We start from the raw sequence: 25,751 nt of genomic DNA, 5'->3' as shown, positions 1-25,751 counted from the left end.
CATGGGAGCACAGTTTGAGGTGCACTTGCTCTGGCTTGGTTGAGTTCAATTAGATCTGTTGAGATCTGGAAATCAAGAAGGAGAGAGAGAGAGAGAGAGAGAGAGAGAGAGAGAGAGAGAGAGAGAGAGAGAGAGAGAGAGAGAGAGAGAGAGAGAGAAAGAGAGAGAGTGTTGTGGTGAAATTCAATGATAATAAAAAATGTGGGAGTGATTATATAACTAAACACCTCATATTTTGCAGTTAGCGGCATAGGTATTTTTGGTATATGGGTTGCTCCTGCCCTGAGATAAAGAAGAAACAGAATCACAGAATCTGAAAACTGGAAGGGAGCTCAGAGCCAACTTGTATGACCCATATGTAGAAAGAATTCTCCATATATCTGACAGTGCAATCTCTACTCAAAAACCTCCAAGGAGGGGAAATGTACCAATTCTTCAGTCAGCCCATTTCCCTCTGGGACTGTCATCAAGCCCAGATTTGACCTTTTGCAACTTTTGCCCATTTTTTCCTAATTTTACTCTATGACTTTTCACTATATTGGTTAAAGTAGTCCTCAATCCTATGTAGGAAGGGTATTATCTTTTATAAGGTGCCCTTTGATTAGCAAGTCTCTGAAGAGATAGAGGGGAAGGTCAGAGAAAAAACTTGGACTCCAATGAATTTGAAATTTGGTTGGCAATAAGGCCTCTGGGATGGAGAAATCAGCCTTTATGGAATGAAGGCTCCTAGCTAAGGTACTTACAAAAGATTAAAAACTGGCATCTACCAGGCAAATGGAGACCCAAGCAATTATTCAGTGAATTCTATCAATGTGAACAGCTAGCTGGATAACTAACCCTCCCATGTTCTCTGCCCCCACCCTCATGTTTTAGAGCTCTTGGGATTCAGTAAGCATGTATTGGATTTATTAGGTAGTTGTCCAAACTGTCCCCAGCAATTTTGTATATGGCAAGGCCAGTGTAATATTTGAAGGGCTTTGACATAAATGCGAGGGGACAGTTAAATGAAGAATAGGATCCTATGCAAGTAGAAAATGGCATTTTGAGGAGAAAGGATTTTGTCACTGGTCCTGAATGTTATAGGAGTGTTAAAGTTGGACATTTGCTAAATACCTGTTATATATAATCATATGTGTTATATATATAGTTATATATAATCAAATCTACTTGTTTAAATATGTTATCTTTTCCTTCAGTAGAATGGAAACTCCTTACTCATAAGAACTGATTTCTTTTTGTCTTTTTTCAATGCATTTTCAATAGTAGTTTGTATATTTGGGAGGAGATAAGCAATATATTCAGATAAATCAAAAAATAAACATTTCTTCAGTGGCTACTGAATTCAAGGTCCTATGCTGTTATTATGAGATATAAAGGCAAAGAAAGAAATAATTCTACAATTACGATGCTTATAATATATGGGGGGAGAAATAAAACATACTCATGTAAGTATAAATAAAAAAATTAGTTAATATAAGTAATCACAAATCAAATTAGAAATTTTACATACAATTCTAAAATTGGATATACAAGGTATTATAAGTTTACATATATTATCTGGATGGACACAGAAGAAACTTTATGTGGTGATGCTTGAGATGAGTTTTGAAAGAATTTGGAAATTCTGAGGCAGAAGTAAATGTAAAGTACATTCTAAGAAAGACTAGATAGTCCATGCTAAGGCAGAAGGGTGGGAGGGGCCAACATGGCTGAATTTCAGAGTACAGAGGAATAGTGAATAATAGAAGAGGGTAAATTGGAGCTAAGCTGAAGAGAACTTTTAGAGGAGTTTGATTTTAGAGGTAATACAGAGCCACTGAAATTTATGTTGAGCAAGGGAATAATATAGTCAGGCTTATGCATTAGGATTGTCATTCTGAAAGCTAATGCAGAGCATTCATTTGAAGGCGATGAGACTTGAGGCAAGGAGACCAAATAAGTCGGAGATTGTTGAGATAATCCAAAGGAGAAGGATGGTCCTGTGAGTAAGGGGATAATGGGATGCAAGAGATGTTACAGAGGTAGATTTGACAGTTGATCAGCTATATGTGGTGAGGGAGACAATGCTGAGATCCAGAAAGACAGTGTTAATTAGTGGATAGAGCACTGAACTTAAAATCACAAAAACTTGGGTTTATATGCCACTTTAGACACTAGCTGTGTGTTCTTGGGCAAATCATTTAACCTTTCTGAACTGTAAAAGGGGCCTATTAATATCTATAGAATTTATTTGACAGGGTTATTGTGAGGGTCAAATGAAGTGATATATATATAAAATACTTTGCAAACCTTAAGGGCCATCAAAATGGCATCTGCTGCTACTTTTCATCAATGAAGAAATTCCCAGTTTGGAAATTCCCTCAGATGCATATCAACAATTCATATGTAAGCTGTGATTTTAGAGAGCTGTCCAGAGAGCTTGACAAATAAAATCTTGCCAGATTGAATCTCAAGTAGATTTGTTCATTTTTGCATAGAATTGTGGGGAGCAGTCTCTATTAGGCTCTGAAGAGCCAAGAGTGGTATGGTAGGAGTTACCTAAATAACTTGGAAGGCAGCTAGATGTCAGCTTTTGAATTATTTGGATAATTAACTCCATCAACTCTTCCCCCTCCCCTTTTTTTCCCACTTTTGTTGGAAAGCAGTATATTTTCCTGTCCTCCGGAGATATCTCCCCAGTGAATTGATTTGCATTGGGAGTCATAATGTAATTGCACTTCATAAAATGACATGCCCCAAACAGAATTGTTTCTGAGATCTAGGCAGCTTCCCTTCACATTGTCAGAATCCAGGCTAAGTATAATTCTGCTTAAAGTGTGTTTTACAGATGCTAACATTTGAAAACTGCCTCCATCTTTCCCATACTATATCCTGCCTCCTCTAAATTTGCTTTCCACTCCCTTAATTTAAAGGTGGCAGTGGTTAGACTGCTGAAAAACCTGATCAACCTCAGACACTTCTTAACTGAGTGCTCTTGGGCAAGTCATATAACCTGTGTTTTCCTCAGTTTCCTTATCTGTAAATGGTAGTAGTAATAGCACCCACCTCCCATGGTTGTTGGAGGGATCAAATGAGATAATAATCATAAAGCATCTAGCCCAGAAGCTGGCACATAGTAGGTGCTTAATAAATGCTTGTTCCCATTTCTTCCTTCTTTAGCCCTATAACAGCCCTGAAATCCCCACATTTCCTTTGACTTTGATAGTTAATACTAGCAATACATACATATGTACATGTATAAATATGTGTCTATCTACCTATGTATATATGTATGTATATAAAATACATATATACATATATGTTATATTGTTTTATATTGCATTATTTAGAAAAATAATGTTGCTGTCACATGGTAGGGCTAACACATTAAGTTGTTCTTAACTTAGATTACACAGTATAGTGATATTTAGATGTACACACACACATATGCACACAAATATATTCATATATGTACACATGCACATATATGTTGTATATACATGTATAAACATGCCTGTGCATATATATGTATGTTCTAGTTCAATCCCTTCATTTTATGGGCGATACGGAGGTCCAGAGAATTCAGTGGTTTTATTCAGCATTCTATATCGGGTAAATGGCAGACACAGGATTCCAAATCCATTTATCTTTCCCCTGCCTTAGGCTACTTCTTGAAGGTAAATGAGTTTTTAATCATATTAACCAATTTCCACAAGCATTTAGAGAGTGATTTTGTTGTTATTCATTTGTAAGCGACTTTCCGTGGTCCCGGTTGAGGTTTTCTTGGCAAAGATACAGGAGTAGTTGCTATTTTTTCTTCAGTGGTTTCAGTGGGTCCATTTTGTCAGGCAAACAGAGGGTAAGCACAGTTGTGCAATATCTGAGGCAGGATTTGAACTCAGGTCTTTCTTGCTCAGTGCTCTATCCATGGTGGCAACAATTCCCTTCTATTTTTCATCAGTGAAGAAATTCCCAGTTACTATTGCAATTATTATTATCAAGGGTCATCCCCTACAGGTCTGTCCTAATTCCTCCTGATTGCAGTGTTCCTTTTCAAGTTACTTTGGATGGTCTTGTTTTTGGTTTTCCATCCTCAAAACTAGGCACACATTAAGTGCTTAATAATTGCTTGTTGCTTAATTATTCCCATTGTACAGATGAAGAAACTTAGAGGCTCAGAATCAAAGTTTAAACCCAGGTCTTTTTTGAGATCAAGTTGAGCACCATTTCTGCCAAACAACAAATATATAACATAATGACAAGAGGCCATTATGAATGTGTTATATCGTATATAATATAGATAACTATTATGTAAAATATATAATAAATGCTTAAAGATGGATTTGTGTTTTATTAACTGTGACAATATCCAGATGTATTTGAAAGACAAACTATGTCACCTCTTATTTATTCAGGTAACTAATTCTATATTTGCTGGAAAAAAATGATCAAAATGACAAGGCAAAAAGCCAGTGATCTGTGGTAGATCTGTGCTTTATTCTGTGATGACATCCAAATGATTTTGAAATACAAACTATAAAAACTATTTATTTAGCAACTGATGATAAATTTACTGAAAAAATAATCAAAATGACAAGGCAGAAGGTTGGTGTTGCATATGTATTTCATTCCTCTTGCTGTAGCTATACAGTCTCACCCTGAGGTTCATACACAATCCGCAAGTTGGACCACAGTTCTAAAATATGGGACAAAACCCAATAGTGGGAGAAAAAATTGTTTCCATAGTGGGGACAGTTGGGCAATCAGGAGAAATATGGATACCTGGCAGGTGGAGATATGCTAAAAACAAACTTCCCAATATTCTCTCATGGCAAACCCACATATATAACATTCACTTTCCTTTGTCAATAATATGTAGTGTTGAATTTTTGTCCTTTGTTTTCTGTGGGCCATTTGGATTTGATAAATGACATGTCTATTGAGAATGAGTTAAAGGTACTTTATGGCAGAGCTTCTTAAACTTTTTCCATTCACGGTTCCTTTTCACTCAAGAAATTTTTACACAATCCCTGGTGTATAGATACATAAAATAGGTATACAAATCAAACATTTACTGCTAATAAATCATAATTTTGTGACCCCCCCACATTGATATGATTTCCCATGTGGAGTTGCAAACCACAATTTTAAAAGCTGGACTTTGGGGAAAGCTGTATACACATTTTAAGACACAAAATGGCTCTTGTGGGAGCCTGGAGACCATGATTCAGATTCTAGCCATGCTATTTTCTTGTAATGAACTTGGACAGCTTTTCTAAGACTGAGTTTCTTGATCTACAAGTCAAGATACAGCATGAAATTCTCAAAGATTGACACAGAATGAAAAAATGGTCCATTTCGGAGGCATTGCAGAAAGATTTAGATATTCAAATGACAATTTGATCTTATTGATGTAGGAGTTCCACCAACAATCCAGACTGCAATCCATTTGTGCCTGCCCATTCTGAGTGACCCCAGTCCAAAGGGAGCCCTCTAGCCATCTGTCCATCTGTCATCCCTTGCATACAACCAGTTCATTTTCTTCCTTCAGTCCTTCAGTGATATTCCTTACTCCTGCTCTTCAGAATTTCTTATTGATTATATAGATATTAAAATCTCAAATCATCCTCTCCAATATTCTCTGTGTGATGGTCTTCAGTTCTTCACAAGTAATTGTATTCCAGGTCTCAATGTTGTGATATAGCAATGCTGATAAAGCATTTTACATTACATTCAAAAGATGGGTCTTTAGTGGGAAGCTTTTGCAATTTGCCAAAATCCATTTTCTATCTGTATTTTCTATGCACACAAATATATATGTATATACGGACTGTTCCAGAAGTCTTAGTACAGTTTTAAGTTTTGATAACTTCAGAAATAAAAATGCTACAAACTTTAAAAAACCAATATTTGAAAGGCTTATTGCATAAAACTTTAAAATGTTGATGTTTTAAATAGCATGTTTCTTAATTAAAGTTTAATATAATCAGTGTGCTGCACTAACCATTGCCATAATTGATTTTAAAATTTTAGGTTGGTTCAGTTGATAGGAATGCTAGACTTGGAGTCAAGAAGACCTGAGTTCAAATCTAGACTCAGAAACTTCCCAGCTGTCACTGGAGAAGGAAATGGAAAACCACTCTAGTATCTTTGCCAAGAAAACAACATAATTGGATCATGAAAAGTCAGACATGACTGAACAAGAACAACATTAATTGCTGCTCATCAATGACTGAAAGGATTGCATTTGTAATCTTAGCCTAAAAATCATCTAAGGAATGAGATTTTCATAACAGTTTTAATGTCACCCCACCAAAAAATTCTAATGGAGATAAAACAGGTGACTGAGATATTCAAGCAAGGAGGATTCAAGAGGATCTCCTGGTCTGAAAAAGAGTCATCCCAAAACTAAATTGAAATAAAAATTCATTATTCAAAATTCACAAAATTAAATTTTAAAATAAATTTATATAACCTTAAAATTATGTTTTTTATAAATTTGTAACATCTATATTTCTAAAGTTAATAAAGCTTCAAACTGTGCTGAGACTTTTGAGACACCCTGTATATACAGATAGATACAAATATATCTGTTTGTATATGTCTATTATTGAATAATCTTTATAGGGTGTCTGTTCATTCAGATGCACATTGAAATAGGGGCAGTAGAAAATCTTTATTTGGTCTTTCCAGTGGACAGGCCAAACTCCTTTGAGTGATTACAGATCTTGTCCAAGAGGCTCTGAAATGTTTTGGCCTTTAATGTAATCAATACAATGTTATACAGAAACGGAAGCATCTGGAGGGAATCCCATCAGGAAGGCAGGAAGGAATTCTTCTTTGACTTAAATAGCTTTAAATGTTCTCCATCATTGTGGCAAGTACTGGGAGTTGTTTTATGCTTGCTTCTTATTTACTAACAGACTGTCATTGAAATAGTTATTTTTATTATTTCACCTCTAAGAACTATTGAATGATCTTGATATAGGATATATATTATAAAATTTGGAGACACTTTGTTAAAATATAAGGTAGTTCTGCCAAGTTGAATTAGCAATTAGCAAAAGGAGACTCATATTCTTAATATCTTTTAGTCAATTGTGTGAAGGAAAAGATAGGATAAGAAAAGTAGATGGAGAGTATCAAATTAGTGTATACCCAAACATAATATGTAATCCATATATACACATACTTTTTTGTTGTTGTTTAGCTTTTCAATTTTGTCCAACTCTCTGTGACCCCATTTAGGTTTTCCTTGGCAAAGATACTAGAGTGGTTTACAATTTCCTTCTCTAATTCATTTTACAGATGAGGAAACTGAGACAGAGTTATTTGTCCAGGATCACACAGCTAGTAAATATCTGTGACCAGAATTGAATTCATGTCTTTCTGACTTCAAGTTCAGCATATCCATCACATCCCCTATCTGTGTCATATACATACCCACATGTGTATATGTGTGTATATGTACCCACATGTGTACATGTGTGTATATATGTGCCCACAAAGATATGTGTGTATTGTTCATGTATACATAAATACACCCTTATATACACCGAGACAAATACACACAGAAGGAAGGAGGAAAGTGCTAAAAATGGTAAAATTGTGAGGGTACTGAAGGACCAATTTAAAAGATATTTAAAGGAAAGGAAGGTACCAAATATGTGGAAATATTCTCAGATTTTATTGATTAAAAAAGTAGGATCAAGAAAACATGAACAATTACTGACTTATGTAGAAATTAAGACATAAAATTGGTGGAATTGATCTGACCATTTTGCAAACAAATTTGGAATTACACTTTTTTTTAAGTGGCTGAAATGTTTATTTTGACTCAGAGAATGCAGATCTAAGCACATACTTCAAGGAGGTCAATAATAAAAAGCTCTTCATGCCTACAACTTGACTTTTTAATATTCCCTAACTCAGATAGTATCTTCTCTTCATAATGCACAGTAACTGCCATCTTTATCTTTTCCATATTATTTCTAGAATTTGGGGCTCCCTTTAATTTTGTATATATATATATATATATATATATATATATATATATAATGATTCAGAGAAGTCAGCCTAGTCTATGATAGACATAGGTAGCTGGTTAATAAAAACTTGACTAATTGTTTGGAGGAGAGAGGCAGGGGAAGAAGAGATATATTTTATTTAATAGAATTAAGCCTCCTTAATTCAAATCCCACCAAAGTAGAATTTGAAATAATTCTAAGGATTTTTTTTGAGCAAAATGGTTAAAATAGGTAGTATATAAATCAGGATTTAAATGTTTTCAGAACATTATGCAATATAATTTAATTAATTTGCCCTCATTTTATTTGTGATGATTCACTTGTCATTGATTATATAATATTCTCATGATTTGAAAATACATAACTCTGATTTATTATTTTAATTAATTTTAATTTAATTAATGCATTTATTAAAATAAAATATGTATTTTATTAAAAGTAAAATATTATATATTACAACATTTATTTTACAATAAATTTTAATTAATTTAGAGAGGGTTTCCAGTTTCCAGACCTTATATTCTTAATGAGGCTTTATGGAGCTGTTGTATCTACTCCTGTCCTCTCTCTCTCTTTATGGTTTGTGGTCCAAGACATATAAACAGGAGCACACAACTCCTCCGAGAAGCCAGAGAACTGGTTAGGTCCAGTCCAGTCTAAATTTAGCTCCTTAATCTAATTTCTGCCTAAAACAGGCAGGGCATTGGCTTCTGATACCAAAGCTTTAAATATAGCTCCCCATGCAGACACTTCCCTTTTGAGGGCATTCTCCTTGAGACTGCCATCCTCCAGGATGCTCTATATCCCATGTGGCTTTCTTAAATTTGCTCCTGTAAGGTGACTTACCTAAGGCTAACTTGTTAATAGTAGTGTTATGCTGTGTGCGTTACCTCAAAGAGTTGTAATCCAGTTCAAATTAAAAAAAAAAAAATAGTATTGCACTGTATAAATGCATGGCTGGTGGAGGTAATCATTGTTCTCATAGGAGTAGTTGTAATCATCAGAAGCCTTCCCCAATCTCTCCTGATTCTAGTGCTTCCCCTATGTTAATTGTTTCCTATTTATCCTGTCTATAATGTGTTTATAAATATTTGTTTACATATTTTCTTTCCTATTAGATTGTGAGCTCCTTGAGAGTTGGGTGCTATCTTTTGCTTCTTTTTGTATCCCCAGCACTTAGTAGGCATTTAACAACTGTTTATTTGTTGATTGATTCTGATAGTAGCTTGATTCAGATTTTGATGGAAGAGGAAAAGACATTGTAGAGTGGAAAGACATGCGTTCCTAATAAAATGTAAGCTCTTTGAGGATAGGTATTGTTTCATGTGACTCTTTGTATCCCCACTGCAGCCCTTGTACCCAGTACACACTTGATAAATGTTTCAACCTTAGTTTCCTTATCTGTAAAATAGTTACAAAAAATCTGGAGTTGTTCCCTACAGGTTTATTGGGGAAATAAAAATGAGATAACATACGTATAAAATGTGTCAGTGATGATAATTATTAATTAGCTCAAAAGTATCCTCTGTGCTTTGCTATAATAGTGCTTAGTGACTGACTGGCTGAAAAGAGGGGAGACATTTCCAAATGAGCTGGAGAAGAAAATGGCCAACCATCCAATATCTTTGCCAATTGGGGTCATCCAAAATAGGACAACTGAAAAGATTGACCAAGCAACTTGTTCTCTGAGTCTCAGTTTCTTCATCTCTACATGGAGGCTATTGGACAATATGACCTCTAAGGTCCTTTCCAGTTCTAGAGTTATGACCCTCTGTTCCTTAAACATCTAATGATGAACGTCTAAGTCACAGTAGTATTTCTAAGCTCCTGTTTCTGGAGTGAGACAATGAGTAGATAAACTGCAAATATCCTGCAGCTGAGTATAACTCCCCCCTGGATAGATGGGCTTGTTAATATTTCTGGATTGCAGCTGTTCTTGGGAACAATTTCTGGGTGCTGACTTGACCAACTTCCTTGTTGTTGATTATCTAATCCCATGTTTTCACACACTTACTCAATGTCATCTCCCTCTTTCCCCGCCCCCTTCCCCAACCAAAAACACTCCTGATCCTGGAATTTGTGAAATCTGCTGCTCTGTGTTAAATGCTCGTTCTCTAAACAGTAAACACAGCATCCTATTTTACCTCTTCATTGATTGGCCTGCTATTCTGAGGCCCTTTTGCATGACAGACTGTTATTTTGTGTTGAGAATTGAATTCAGAATATTCTCCATCAGTGAGCAGATCATCAAAAAGGCCCAGGTGAAATTGAGCTACAAATTAACTGCAAAGTGAAAAAGAATTACAATAAATAAAACTTTTGAACAAGAGTGAGGATGTTTGTGGTTTTGTGTGTGTGTGTGTGTGTGTAGCTTTTTTAAAAATTCCTTGAACCTATTTTTTTAAACATATGAAATGAAACTATTCTTTTCCCAGAGGAATTTGGTGAGTTTAAGATTTCTGGAGATGGATTTTAAAAAAAATCTTCATATAGTTGCTAGCTATTGGTTTTTATTTCTCCTCTAAATTGTTTTATTGCCCCCTATTCACAATTCTGCCCCTTTTCCCTTCTTTCTTTTTTTCCCCCATATCACCATACTCTTTGTCTTCATAGATAAAGTAAAATGAAAGACTGAAAAATAATCTGGATTAATATAATCACTGGAATCACTTAATGGGAATCATTCAGGTCAATCACTTTTTTTTTTTTTTCAAATCAGCTTTGGGACCCAAAACCATTGAGATAATTGTCCAAATTCTTCATTTTGCTTTGCCCATATAAACAATGGAAGAGAATGCAGGGATTCAAATGTCAAGAAATTCATCCATTCCCCGTCTCCCTGCCCCATTTCAATAGAAATGCCTATTTTCTATTAAAAATAAATCGGGAGTTAGTCTACTGAATTTCTTTTTGGACTCCTGCCTGAGTTCCTTTAGCTCTGGCCTGATTTCTCTCAGCTCCTGGACAGGGAAGCATGTCAATTTGTATGCTAAGCCTGTGTTAGAAGTCAGAAGAATTGTGCAGTGAGACTAAATCCCTTTATGAGCTGTCCAGAAGGATACCAGGGTGCTGCCTATTGGTGTCAGTTACTTGGAAGGACCTTATTTTAAAAATGTTTTCCCCCAATTATATCTTAAAACAATTAAAAAAACATTTTTTAAAAGTTTTGAGTTTTTTATGTCCTAGTCTTCCTTCTTTTACCCCTCCCTGAGATGGTAAGCAATCTGATATGGGTGCAATCATGTAAAACATTCCCATATTAGGAATGACCTGATTTTTAAAAATAAATTAAGTAGCACACCATAGGATCTTTGGCATTCCCAAAAAAATTTGTCCACAGACTCTCAAAGACTATTAGTGGTTCTTAACCCATAACAGACTTTTTATGTTGAGCATATTTTGAGAAACATCAGTCAAGGGTCTCATTCTTTGTCTGTGGATAGGTTTCTGGTAGAGACAAATGTCATATATGTTATCCATTCAATCCCAGTGAACATAGTAATAGAGTAATAGGCTTAAGTAGCTAGAGAAATGATAATAAAGAATATTACTAATTTACCACTTTGATCATGTTCCTCCCCCATTCAAAAAAACTTTAATAACTCCACTTTGCTTATAGGATAATGTATAAAATCCTGATCCTAACATTTAAAGCCCTCCATAATATGATTCTGGTATATCTTTCAGTCAGTCAGTCAGCAAGCACTTATTAGATATCTACTGTATGCCAGGAACTGTGTTAAATAATGACAATACAAAGAAAGGCAAAAAATAGTAACAGATCCCAAGGAGTTCACAGCCTTATAGGGAGATAATATGTAAAGAGCTATGCATAAACAAGATATAGATTGAACAAACTGAAGATTGAGAGGGAATGAACTAATTGTGATTTATGATGATTGTTTATTATAATATATTCTTATCACATATCGTTCAGTCATTTTCATTTGTGTCTGATTCTTCACAAATCCATTTGGGGTTTTCTTGGCAAAGATACTGGAGTGATTTTCCATTTTCTCCCCAGCTCATTTTATAGATTTTAAGAAAACTAAGGCATACAGAGTAAATAACTTGCCCAGGGTCACATAGCTAGTAAGTGTCTGAGGACCAGATTTTAATTCAGGAAGATGAATCGTCCTGACTTCTGGGTCAGCACTCTATCCATTGTGCCATTTAGATGCCCCACTTATTATATAATATTATATTATTATTATTTATAAGACTAAGGAGGACTGAGAAAGGTTTCTTAAAGAAAGTGGAATTTTATCTGAAGCTTGAAGGATATCAGGGATCCTCAGAGGTGGCAATAAGGAGGGAGAATCTTCTTAGCATGGGGGATAGCCAATAAAAATGCTTGGAATAGGGAAATGGCATCTCATGTGCAGGAAACAATGGGAAACATCTTCTCTCCTACTATTCCTTCTTGGAATATGATAGCATCCTAGATAGGAGCTGGAAGAGACATTAGAGCCCATCTAGTTCATTGCCTTCATTTTATAGAAAATTGAGGCTCAGCGAGGTGAAGGAACTGATTCAGATTGATATGATGAGATTTCAGAGGGATCTTAACCCAAGGCTTCCTGAATCCATAGCTAGCACTCTCTCCACAGTGCCAGGATGCTTCCCATATAGTCTGTGTTCTGGTAAAACCTATTTATTCTCTTTATTTGTCAACTCTCAGAGGTTAGAGTGCTGGTTCTAAAGTCAGGAAATCCAGCCTCAGATGCATACTAGCTTTAGGCAAGTCACTTTAGCCTCAGTTTCCCCAACTGTAAAATGGAATGTTTGATTATAATAGCACCTACCCCAGAGAGTTCTTGTGAGAATCAAATGAGATATCTGTAAAGTACTTAATTCAATGCTTGGCACATAGTAAATACCATATAAATATTTTTTTTCTCTTTCTCTTCTCATTCTCATCTGACCTCATTAAAACCTTTTCCAAAGTCCCAGCTAAAAACTATTCCTTATTCCTCATATTTCTTAACCTTTTACCAGTATATTTATTTCCTTTACCTTGTTAACCAAAAACATTGTCACAAGTTCATAAAACATATGTTGCAACTGGACAAGTGCAGGGGAACTGTTAAAAGAGCAGAATATATGCTTTCCCTATCTCTTAGTTATTTGTATTAATATATTTCCCCCCGTTCAACCGAAGCTCCTCAGGAGCCGGTTTTGGGTTCTTGGGACCATTATGATGCTTTGTACTGATTTTTAATGGGGGTGAGTGGGGAGAGAAAAAGGTAGGAAGGAGAATGAAAGAAGACACTTTGGGGAATATATTTATAAATAAAACATTATAGATTCTTAATGGCAATCTAGTCAATGTGTTGCTAAACTGGAGCTAATATTTGCAAACTTTCCTAAGTCCTTGACAGCATGACATCCCCATGTTCCCTTCAGCTTTGGGGTGGGGGGTGGTACAGAGTGGGGGAAGAAAAAGATTTTTCTCATGAAGTATTTGAAGTACATAAACATTCTCAATTAAAGATATCTAAGGGTGATCGTAGAGGTCACTTTTCAGGGAGCAATGGAAACCTTTTGGAAAAGAAACTAGAAAGCTCAAGGTTTGTTTGGGGTTTTTTTATGTTTGATATTAGATTCTGTAGGGCTTAATTTCTATAACCCTGAAAAGGAGTTCATAACATGTCACAAAACATATTCATCTGGATTTAGATCTGATGAGAGCTGCTCTGTGAAGACGTCAGGCTATCTCACCAATAAAACCAGAAAAAAACAGTAGGAAAGAGTGGTGGTGGTGGTGGGGGGGGGGGTAAAACTAATTTCAATTTGAAACTCATTTTCAGCCAAATGTGATAACTGTGTCTAATTTATTTCTGCGCATATGCACCGTGGTACTTTTGCTGTTTAGCTGTGATCATTCAGACACCAACCCCATGCACATTTCTGCTTCTTTGTGCACATGAATCCTTATGCAGCCATCCAGCTCTCTCTACCCAGTACTAAAAAGAAATGATGGCAACAACTAGCTTACCAGTTGCTCTGATGCCTCCCATAGAGTGGGAAATGCCAACTAGGGTGAAAGAGCCTTGGCCAATGGCAGGAAAATCTCTTGTTTCCAGGTAGCTGGAACTATAATTAGAATAGTTACTAAGAGAAAGGCCTGTGAGTTTCTGCAAGCACATACTGTCAGAAATAGTTTTTCCCCTCCAAATGAACTAATCTTTTTTCTAGGAACATCTAGTTGCCATCTGTCCTTGCTCTTCTGCCTATTTTTTTTTTTTGTCCCTTCTATATTTCCTTTGAATCCTATATTTCTCCTGTACACATTCATGAAAATGGATGGGAGTCATTCCATAGATATTTTATCCTAAGGGTCAGTTGAGCAGTATGGATGGAGATTTGTTTTGTTTTTTTACAAGGCAATTGGGGTCAAGTGACTTGCTTATGGTCATACAGCTAGTACCAGTCAAGTGTCTGAGGCTGGATTTGAACTCAAATCCTTCCGACTCCAGGCCCAGTGCTCTATCCATTGCACTACCAACATGCCCATGGAAGTGGGTTTTATAGTCAGTCATTAAATATTTATTAAGCATCACAAGGAGGGGCAAAAGACAGTCCATGGCTTTAAGAAGCATACAGCTTGATATGTTTTAGAGGAATTATTTTGAAATATAGGTTGGTACAATGTAAAGAGAGTGATTTGATGGACATGGAATTGAAGGATCTGGCTTTCATTGTGAGGATAGTTTCTTTATATCTCACCTGAATTTACCTGTGCAATCTCAACCCATTTTTTTAAGTGTCTCCTCCAAAAGCAAACTAAACAAATCTTATATTCCTAACCCATGGAACCCCTTCAGATCCTTGGAGCCAATTACCATGTCCCCTTGAGCCTTCTCTTTTCCACATTGAGCATCCTTAATTCTACCTTCCCTAGGCTTGGCACAGTGCTCTGAATATGAGAGATGCTTCATGAATTCTTTATTATATCTGCTATATGTAATAGCAATAAAATGGACAAATTGGAAAATACTGTTGTTGTCATCATTGTTATTAATAAGATATTTCCAAATTTGAAGATGGCAATTAAACTAGAGAGCCTTGTTCTAATGTGGCTCATTTGGGCACATTGTTGTTTGGGAGCATGTATGGGGAAGCAGCAAGGAAGCTTGGTCATCCTTGGTTAGTACCCAGATGGCAGGAAATTCACTTCCAAAGGAAGAGTGAGCTTATGGGATTTTAAAAGCTAGAAAGGACATTAGGAGTTGTCTAGTTCAACTCATTTTAATTAGGAGAAATCAAAAATCTTAATAAAGGGAAATGAGCTATTGTTAATGTTTAATGGTTGCCCTTCATTCTTGAAGAAGACCATGACATGGAGGTGATACCATGACATGCAAGTGAATTGGATTTAGGTGAGGGAGGCTGTTCAAGGTCACCAGCCTCAATTTCTCCTCCAGAGCCATCTGGGTCCAATGGTAAGATATAGATCAGGACTACTCAAGGTGGCCTTGGATGAAGTGGGAGACCTTGACCTTTTTAAACTAAGGCTATTAACAGTCTCAGTTTGTTTCAAGTGAATTAGTGGCAGGATCCAAGATCCCCAAGTAAGCTCCCCATTCAATTTACTTTACATTGCAGCATGCTCCCTTGTCCTAAGAACTCCCTTGCCCTGAATGGACAGATCGAGTTTTAAGCTGTTACCCAATAAACATTTATTTTAATTTGGTGCATTATGTTTAAGCCACATTTATTTCCAAATAAATTCTTTCCCATCCCCTACTCAGCAAATCTTCTCTTATAACAAAGATTTTTAAAATGAAAAAAGAGCAGTTCTTAAAAACCAATCAATATGTCAACCACATTTTACAGCATATACAATATTCTACTCCTGATTAATATGTGCCTTCCACAGTCTTGGAACCTGAGCTGGGAAGCACCTCAGGAGCCATTTGTTTCATTTCCTATCTGGATAAGAATCTCCATTGAAAAGAAGAGTCATGAGAAGCATTCTTCCCATCCCCACTCAAACACATGGTCATCATTAACTACAATGGAATATACATGGGTACAATGCATAGTGGAAGACACACATTGTACATATTTTCAGACTGTTGATTATTGACCAATTTTGCTGATCTTTCTCCTTTTTTTCTTTAAATATTTGTATCATTTGTAGTCATGCGAAAAAATGCTCTAAATCACTATTGATCAGAGAAATGCAAATTAAGAAAACTCTGAAAGACCACTATATACTTCTCAAATTGACTAAAATGACAGGAAAAGATGATAAATGTTGGAAGGGACATAGAAAAACTTGGACACTAATACATTGTTGGTACAGTTGTGAATTGATCCAACCATTCTGGAGAGCAATATGAAACTATGTCTAAATGGCTATCAAACTGTGCAGACCCTTTGATCCAGCAATGTCTGTACTGGGTCTGTATCCCAAAGAGATCATAAAAAGGGGAAAAGGATCCACATGTACAAAAATATTGGTAGCAGTCCTTTTTGTAGTGGCAAGAAACTGGAAACTGAGTGGATGCCCATCAATTGGAGAATGGCTGAATAAATTATGATGTATGAATGTTTTGGAATATTATTGTTCTGTAAGAAATGATCAGCAGGATGATTTCAGAGAGGCTTGGAGAGACTTACATGAACTGATGCTGAGTGAAATGAGCAGAACCAGTAGATCATTATACATGGCAACAAAAAGATTATATGATAATCAATTCTGACAGATGTGGCTCTTTTCAACAGCGAGGTGATTCAGGCCAGTTCCAATGATCTTGTAGATGAAGAGAGCCATTTGCTCCCAGAGAGAGAACTGTAGGAACTGAGCATTGATCAAAACATAGTATTTTCATTTTTTGTTGTTATTGCACTTTGTTTTCTTTCTCTTTTTTTTTCATTTTTGATCTGATTTTTCTTGTGCTACATAATTGTGAAAATATGTATAGAAAAATTGTACATGTTTAACATATGGAATTACTTGTTGTCTAAGGGAGTGGAGGAAGGGAAGGAGAAAAAAAGTGGAACACAAAGTTTTGCAAGGGTGAATGTTGAAAATTATTTATACATATGTTTTGAAAATAAAAAGCTTTAAAAATATTATTTGTGATTTTGGGTAGCTCTCTGAGAGGGGGAGAGGAAGAAATATTGGAAAATTTTATGTGATAAACAAAAGATAGCAACAAAATTAAAAAGAAAAACAACAATCAATAGAAATTCAAAATTAAAATGTAAGCTCTTTGAGAACAAGTGTTATTTTACCTTTTTCTTGGTATCCCCAGGTTTAGTATAGTAGGTCCCTGGCAAATACCTGGTGATTAATTAGCACAATGGGGCAAATAACTGATGATTAATTAGCACAGTATACAGAGTAAAAACTTAATAAAATGGTTGCTGAATGATTGGTGATTAAAAGAGGGCCTGGCCCAAACTGGATTAAGGCCAGTCCCTTCAAACATTAAAGTACAGCTGATCCACCCTCTAAGAGGGCAACCTTCAGACAGAGTACATGTTGTCCTTTCAGAAGCTAAGTCATGATGTGGTGGCTCTTTGCCAGGCAACTTTAGGAGGGACTTTGGGCCATACTGGCCAGTTGCCATTCCTGTAATTTGAAAACTTGAAGGGGTGGGGTAATGAATGAACGGCATAGGCTGTCAGAGTCCAAGGATAAGTCATCCATCATGGATCAGAAGGCATTGGTCCAGGAAGAGAGGGCAGCTTCCTTCTGTAGTCTTAGAGAAAGGAAACCTATCTGAGGGAAGCAAGCAGGGCAAGAGAGGATTTCACTTAGGAAGGCCTTTCTGAGTAACTGCAGAGAGAAAAGCTTTGGATCAAGAGTGGTAGGGCACAGGATCCTTCCTAATCGCTTCATCAGAGTAGAATGTGATTTCTCTTTGGGGTCCAGATAGGTGCCTCCTTTAAAAGGATGTAAGCCCTGTGCCATGATGCCCAAGATATGCCAGTCCACATCAGGGATTTGCACTGGCTAGGGCCCTCTAAGAAACATTGCTAAGGCTGGGGTAGTGAATCATGGGGGCTCAGAAGGCTTTAAGAAAAAATTCTAATGGTAGGAAATGTTGAGAGGGACCTCTTTATTTTTATTTTTTCTTTGGTCCAGACTAGTGATTTCATCAGTGTAGGGAACTCCAGGGATGGAAAGGTCTTCTATACCCTTTATAGTTTTAAACTAAAATTGCCTGGTGCAATGAGGGGCTGAACAAGGTAGAGCTGTCACAAAGCTAATATGTCTGAGGCAGGATTTGAACCATGGAGATGGTCAAGACCAACTGAAGTCTGCCCCGTTAATTTGCTTTGCCTATAATAATGACCTTGGCTTATAGAAATAGGCTGCTTTGCCTGGTTTTCATCCCACAGAACTAGAAGTCCCTCCCAGGTTCAACACATCATCTCTAATCTCCTCACCAAGGGGCTAATACAAGCCTTGGGTGACCACCTCCCTCAGACTTTTTCCCCTCTGGCTGGAGAGCAGGAGAGTACCAAACTCTTTCCAATGTATCACAATGGACTTTTCAGCTGACTCAGCTCTGAATCTGCTGCTGTGCCTATTTCAAGATATTCCTTCCCCCAATTTCCCTTTGCCTGGCTGCTTTTGTGTATGGTCTTCCCCAATTTGAGTGTAAGTTCCTTGAGAGTAGGGACTATCTTTCCATTCATTGTATCCCTGGCATTTAGTGGGTACTTAATAAGTGTTTATTGGATTGGATTGGCATCTAGAAGGAGAAGTACAGTTCTGGAAAGGGAGTCCGATAATCTTGAGACCACATACAAGTGAGCCAGCAGTCCCACAAATTACCCATTCCAGACCCAGAGAGGTGGTGATGAAAAATAAAAATATAGGGCATTTCTGTTAGGCTGTAATTAGAATAAGTGCACTTTAAAGTCTTATCTATTAAAGAGTCCATATGCAAGCTCCACTTAAAGTTACCAACATAAAAAAGATCATACTTGTGATGGAGTGAATGGCTCAAGGAAAAAGACCATGTCCCTGGGAGCAACTGGTATCTAAGTGGGCCCCAGTGTGGAGCAAGCTGACCCTGTGGAGTTATCTTGCATAAACAGAGTTATCCTATAATGATGCCCACAGTTACTTTACACAATCTGGAGGTTAAACTATAGATGTCAACTCCCAAGGCTATGTCGTATAAATGGGACACACAGGATCACCAGTTGATTTATTGATGTACACAGATAGCATTTACTATGCAGGTGGAAATGGGGAAATTATATTAGGTCATGCTTATATGGGTTTATTAAAAATTTGTGAAATTGTTCGTTATTAATCTCATTTTTCAGGAAACTAAGGACCAGAGACTTACCTAGGATCTAGCCTGCTCTCCACTATCTCTCTGGGTTTTGTTTGTTTGTTTTGTTTTTTGGGGGGCAAAGATAGCAGAGTATTTCCTTCTCCAGCTCATTTTAGAGATGAGGAAACTGAGGCAATTAGAGTTATGTGACTTGCCCTGGATCACATAGCTGCTAAGTTTCTGAAGGCAGATTTGACCTCAGATCTTCTGGACTCCAGATTCAGAACTCTATGCACTATGGTACCAGCTAGCAGTCTCTGCCTAGGTTCACAATAAGTGAAGCAAATACTCAAAACAAGAACTCAAAAGTCCAGTGATCATTCGTGCCACGCTGCCCCCTCTGTCCCCCCTCTTCCCCCTCCCCAGCAGACTCAGCTCGTAGCTTTATGGTCTGAAGCATCACTGGGCTCCTCAGATGTGGTCAGGATCAGAATCTCTCTCAAGGTAGGATTCTGAAATGGTGGGTCAGCAGTTGAGGACCTTGGCAGCTCTGTATAAAGTTAGGTTTGGAGAGATAGGTTGAAATATGTTTTCCAGAGAGCCTGTGATCTTGATCTGGCTCAGGTTTGGCACAGATTGGGCTTAGAACTCCCCCTCAGAGCTTCTCTGGGTCTTGGGGTAGGGCATTCTAATCTTGGTGCTTCAGCTGCCAGTTCTCTAATCTCTTCTTTCAGCCAGCCTCCTCCTCCCTCAGCCTTTGGATCAGCCCTCCAGCACAGAAGCGATCTCTCCTTCTCAGGGGCCCTGGATTCCCCTAATGAAGAATATTTAACTTTCTGTGTGACTTGGATCCCTTTAGCAATGGGGTTTTAAAGTCTGTAGACCCCTTCTCAAAATAATGTTTTTACTTTCCTAAAATTTTTGATGGATACAGATCTATATATCTCTATCTAGAGATCTAGATCTATCTATCTATACCTACACACATATAGAAATAGTTACGAAGGAAATCAATCAAATTGAAATCGTTATTTAGAAACAATAAGAGTCTCACATATTTCAGTAGATGTAAATTTAGGACACTGGGTATAAACAAGGTAGCCAGAGCTGCACAAACTCTTGAGAGGAGATTGGTCCCCAATCTATAAAAAGTTCCCCTTCACTTTCTCATTCTTCTCCTTTTCCCCTCTCCAATCCCTCCTATATATCCTTCCCCTGCTGCATTTCCAGTTTATCCCCTCCTCACATTCCCCCATATGCACGTGGATGACTGCATAGAGGCACCTGGTAGATAAACACTCTTAGAAAGGATCGATTGGAACCTGTTCAGGACTAGAACAAAGAAGAAACTTGTTTTCTCCTCCCTGTTCTATCTTTGGTTTGCTCTGTTTCTTTAGCTGTCCTGATTAGGTTTTCCAGACACAAAATGAGAATCATCAGTCTTGTCTCTTTCTATCCGAATGTGAAGATGGCTGACCCTTTGCTAGGATCTCCAAAGTTGTGGTTGGGATACCTACCATTATAATATTTCTCTTCTTGTATGGAGTCAACAGTTCTAAAGACATCTGTAAAGAAATCATTAATTTTTGTTTTGTTTTGCTTTTTAAAAATCTCAAATAGAGAGAATGATAAATTTTTATCTTATCTAGGAAAGGGGGAAGGATGACCATTCTTCTCTACTCCACCCATCCATATTATTGTCTGACAAATTAAAAAGACTACCCAGAATTCCTTTTTTTCTTTAAGGCAAAAACAGCCTGTGACCCATTGATAGAAAAAAAACATTTAGGGATCTTTAAAAACTGATTTTTAAAAAATATTTACTGCTTTGACATAACTTAGATTTCATCTATATCTTTCTTCCTGCCATCTTCCAGAGCACCCTCTTATTATGAAGAATTTTCTTTTAAAAGAAAAAAGAGGGAGGGAATTCAGTATAATCAATCCATTGGAAAAATCTGACATTATAGAGAATGTTACACATGTGTGAATCCTCATAATTCTTCCAAGAGCAGTAGAAGATACATTTAGGAATCTTATGTTCTGGGCTGAGTGTCCTAGATATTTCAGGGAAATGTGGGACATAATTATAGCCATTGTACTCCAACCCAGGACCTTTGCTTCCTTATGACATCTTTTAATAGATTAAGGAAAGAGAGGGGTGAGGTTGGGGGGAGGAGACACGTGGTATATGATAAACCTGGGATCTACAGACAGGGATGGGAGAACAATTCCTTTTTTGTATTCACTAATGTCTAATTGAAATGAATGTGTGAATTTCAATGTGAAATGAATGAAAGAAAATATTATTCTGAGAATGGGTTCATAGATTTTTACCAGCCTTCCAAAGGGATACATGACGCAGAAAAGGTTAGCAATTTCTAGTTCAGAGGAAAGATGGTGACCTACTCTTAAATCAGGAAGGAATCAAGAGGATTTGAATTCAAATCCAATCTCAGACACTTGACACTAGTTGTGTGATTTTGGGCAAGTCAGTTAACCCCAGATTGCCTCACCAAAAAAAAAAAAAAAAGAAAAGAAAAGAAAAGAAAAGGAAAGAAAGAAAGAAAGAAAAAGGAAAACAAAAGAGAGAAGCTGGGACTTATTATTGAGGTTGAGAAGGGGGGATCCCAAAAGTCCCAGACCAATGTCAGGAAGTGTCTCATAAAAATTTGCATGTTTGAACCCATCTCCTAGTCAAGGGGCAAAATTTTATCGAACGTAATATAATGCTGTTACAAAGCAGACTGAATTCTAAGGGAATCCAGTAAAGAAACTGAAGCAAGGAGATATACTTACACAGCTTTCAATCATAGAAATGTTAATTCTATGACTTAAGGGTAAGGCTAGGAAGTAATCTCCAGATAAATTGAGGAGGGGGAGAGGGTGGTGGTTTCTGAAATTGGATTATCACTGACCAGATCATTAGTCAGCAATGAACTGAGAAATAGTCTTGTTGTCTCAGGAGTTTGATGTGTGGGGTGTTTCCTGAGGCCAGAAGCTATTTGGAGTGGTCAGAATCAGATAGATTGGGTATGCTCAATTTCCTGAGGCAGATTCCAAAACTAGAAGATCCAGGACCCACTGACCCATTAAAAAAGAAGCCCCCAAGGTCAGGGGACCCCAAAATCACATTACATCATTATGATGGAAAATGCTATCCACAAAGAAAGAAATGATGGACTATGAATGCATCCGATTTTCACATCATTTTTTTCCTTTTGGTTTTTTCTTTTTTTTTAACAACATGATAAAAAAATTTGGAATTCAAAGTTTCTTTTTAAATGGATGTTAAAAATTATCTTTACATGTAATTGGAAAAAACAAAATACTATTAAATTTTTTTTTTTTTAAAAGAGAGGCCTAAGTCTGGACAAATTGTAATTTCCCAGAGCTTCAGTTTCCTCATTTATAAAATGAAAGTAGTAAGTAATGTCTGTTTTACTTGCTCACCAATAGCATCAAATGTTCATATATGTAAAGTTTCAAGTTTATAAGTTTCAAAATTATGAATGCCACCTATTATTATTCTCCAGAATTTAAATTTGGTTACTCTTTCAAATGCAGATGATGGGTGTGACTGGGTGTCTTAAATGACTTTTACTGTCTGAATACATGAAAAAGCTTTCCTGTAATAACACCTTCTCTTTCCATCGAACCTTTTACTGAAACTTATTGGAAACAGAGAATCTTAATTAACCCTATAACATCCTTATAGAAAAAAAAAAGCCATGTCTTCTTATAACTGTGGAAACTTCTGTGAATAGAAGAAATCCTTCTCTTGTCACTAAAGTCCCTCCTCAACCCAGGTCAGCCTCTAACTGTTTATGGTTCTGCGTCACAGAGGAACTTGGGGCTCATTTGGACAAAACTCAGAAAGAAAGCTAGATGGAAAATGAGACCTATGAGAAAAGATTAGTGCAACTGGGATTATCCAGTCTAGGAAAGAGAAGGCTGTGGGTGGATATAACGAAGCTTTCAGATCCATAGAAGGTGATTATATTACTTGCATAGGATCTTGGGCAACTTGGTGGTACAGTCGATAGAGTGAAGGTCTTCCAGTCAAAAAGATTCATCTTCTTGAGTTCAGATCTGGCCTCTTAGTAGCTGTGTGACACTGGGCAAGCCATTTAACTCTGTTAGACTCAGTTTCCTCATTTGTAAAATGAGCTGGAGAAGGAAATGGCCCACCATTTCATTATCTTTGCCAAGACCTCTAAATGGGGTCATATTGTTCGTTTTTGGATAATAACAACAAAATGATGCTGGGCAAGTGAACCTCACTGTGCTTCCTTTTGGGAGGCTGGTAATTAGCATTTACCTATCATTACTAAAACAAAAAAAGATATAGATGGGAGTTGAATGGAGCTCCTCCAGCTTCATTTCTTATTCCATTGAACAATGTTTAGGAACCATCTTGACAGTTTGAATAGCATTACATAACTATTTGTATTCAGCCTATTTCCCAATAGAGAGCTATATCTGGTTGTCCTGATCTTTATCTATCTATATCCATTGGGACCTAGATGGCTCCAGAGGAGAAAGTAAGGCTGGTGACCTTGCACAGCCCTCCCTTACTTAAATCCAGCTCCCTTGCATGTCACGGCATCACCTCCCTGATGTCATGGTCCTCTTCGAGAAGGAAGAATAAACAGCATTGCCCAATATGGTCAGTAAGTTTTTCTATTTACAGGTACTAGCTGTGTGACCATGAGCAAACCATTTACACTCTAGCTCTAGTTTCTTATAAAAATAACATTGACCTAGCTCACAGAATTCTTGAGAGCAAAATACTGATAAATCTTAAAAAAAGATATATATAAATGTGAGCTTCTATTATTATTATGTTTGTTTTTTCTTCGTTCTTGAAGAGGAAGGACGATAATAGTAGAAAAATGATGTCATGGCATGCAAGTGAATTGAATTTGAGTGAGGGCACCAGTCTCGCTTTCTGTTCCAGAGCCATCTGGGTCCAGTGCCACATATAGATTAGGATGACTGGAGATATACCTGGATGCATTGGGAAACTTTGGTCTTTTTAAGTTAAGGCTTTAATAAGTCTCAATTTGACTGAGATAATGCCCATTCTGTAATAAGGGCAGGTAAGAAATGAGGCAAAGAATGTCCTTTCTTTTAATCTAGCCAAAAAAGAAAAAAAAAGGTAATAAAGTAGATAGAGTGCTGGGTTTGAAGTCCTGAATTCAAATTTGGCCACAAACATTTCTTAGCTATAGGTGTGACCTTTAATTTCTGTTTGCTTCCATTTCCTCAACTATAAAATAGGAATGATAATAGCAGGGTTGTGGTGAAAACAAAATAAGATGTTTTCATGCACTTAGCTCAGTGTGTGGTGCACAGTAAATGCTACATTTGTTATTATTATAGCTGCATTATGGCTGATATCTTTTGCCACATGCCTTTCCCTTATGCATTTCATCTTCTACAGAGCTCCTAGAGTGATATTCCTAATGCATAGATCTAATCAACTCACTCTGATGCTCAATAAACTCTACTCGCTCCCTCCTCCCCAAGAACAAAGACAGACTCCCCCGACTGGCATTTAAAGCCATTTACAACCTGGCTCCAAGCTGCCTTTCCAGGTTTATTATTGCATCCTCTCCTTCATACATGCTATAGGCCATCCAAAGTAACCTAATCTCTCTTCTTCAACATAGCATTTCATCTCCAATCCCCATTCCTTTGCAAAGCGGTCTCTATATTCACTCCACATCTTAACATCCTGTTTCTTTCAACATTTATTCAAAAGCACCATTCAAAAATTCCCAGTATTAATTTTGTACATGTTTGTATAGAAAATGGTATGTTGTTTTCCTGAGAGAATATAAGCTTCTCAAGAACAGGACTGTTTCATTTCTGTCTTTGTAATCCCAGCACTAGTGCAGTGCCTGACACATACGAGTGCTTAGGAAATGCTTGTGGATCATGAATGATATCAGGAGTTCTCTTTACTCCTCTTCCTCCTCTCCTGACAGAATGTGTTGGAGGAGAGGCTTGAGCCAAGAACTAAGAAGAATATGATGCAAGAAGAGATGACAGACTTAGTTATACTGCAGATCCATAGCCCCCTCTCTCTAGGTACAGCTAACATGTCTATAATATAAAATCTTAGAGTTGCCCCCAAAAAGGTTAAGTGACTCATCCAGATTTGGGGATTGGGAGAATGGAGGAAGGGAAGAAACATTCATAAAATGGCCATTATATGCAAGGCACAATGCTAGGCACTGTACAAATATTCTCATGTATTCCTTATAACAACTATGTGATCTAGTGTTATTTTTATTTCAGTTTTGCAACTTGAGGAAACGGAGTCAGATAGTAGCTAAGTGATTTAGCAAAGGTCACACAATGAGTGAAAGAAGTCCAGATTTGAACTGAGTCTTCCTGATTTCAGATCCAGTGCTGTGTCAGATGTGTCAGAGTTAGGACTTGAACCCTGATCCTTCTGATTGCCAGAGTCAAGCCTTTATACTCTGCA

At 37.0% G+C, this 25,751-nt stretch overlaps 1 protein-coding gene across 4 annotated transcripts in view; it reads left to right on the top strand.

Annotated features, from left to right (window-relative positions):
• The window catches only part of LOC127559184 (myomegalin), a 260,227-nt gene that overhangs the window by 94,163 nt on the left and 140,313 nt on the right, over positions 1-25,751 (top strand). The window lies entirely within an intron of this gene.

The sequence above is a fragment of the Antechinus flavipes genome, chromosome 4 (assembly GCF_016432865.1).
Source record: "Antechinus flavipes isolate AdamAnt ecotype Samford, QLD, Australia chromosome 4, AdamAnt_v2, whole genome shotgun sequence".
Classification (NCBI taxonomy): domain Eukaryota; kingdom Metazoa; phylum Chordata; class Mammalia; order Dasyuromorphia; family Dasyuridae; genus Antechinus; species Antechinus flavipes.
Note: the sequence above shows the minus strand (reverse complement) of the source record. Positions and strands in the feature narration are given on the sequence as shown.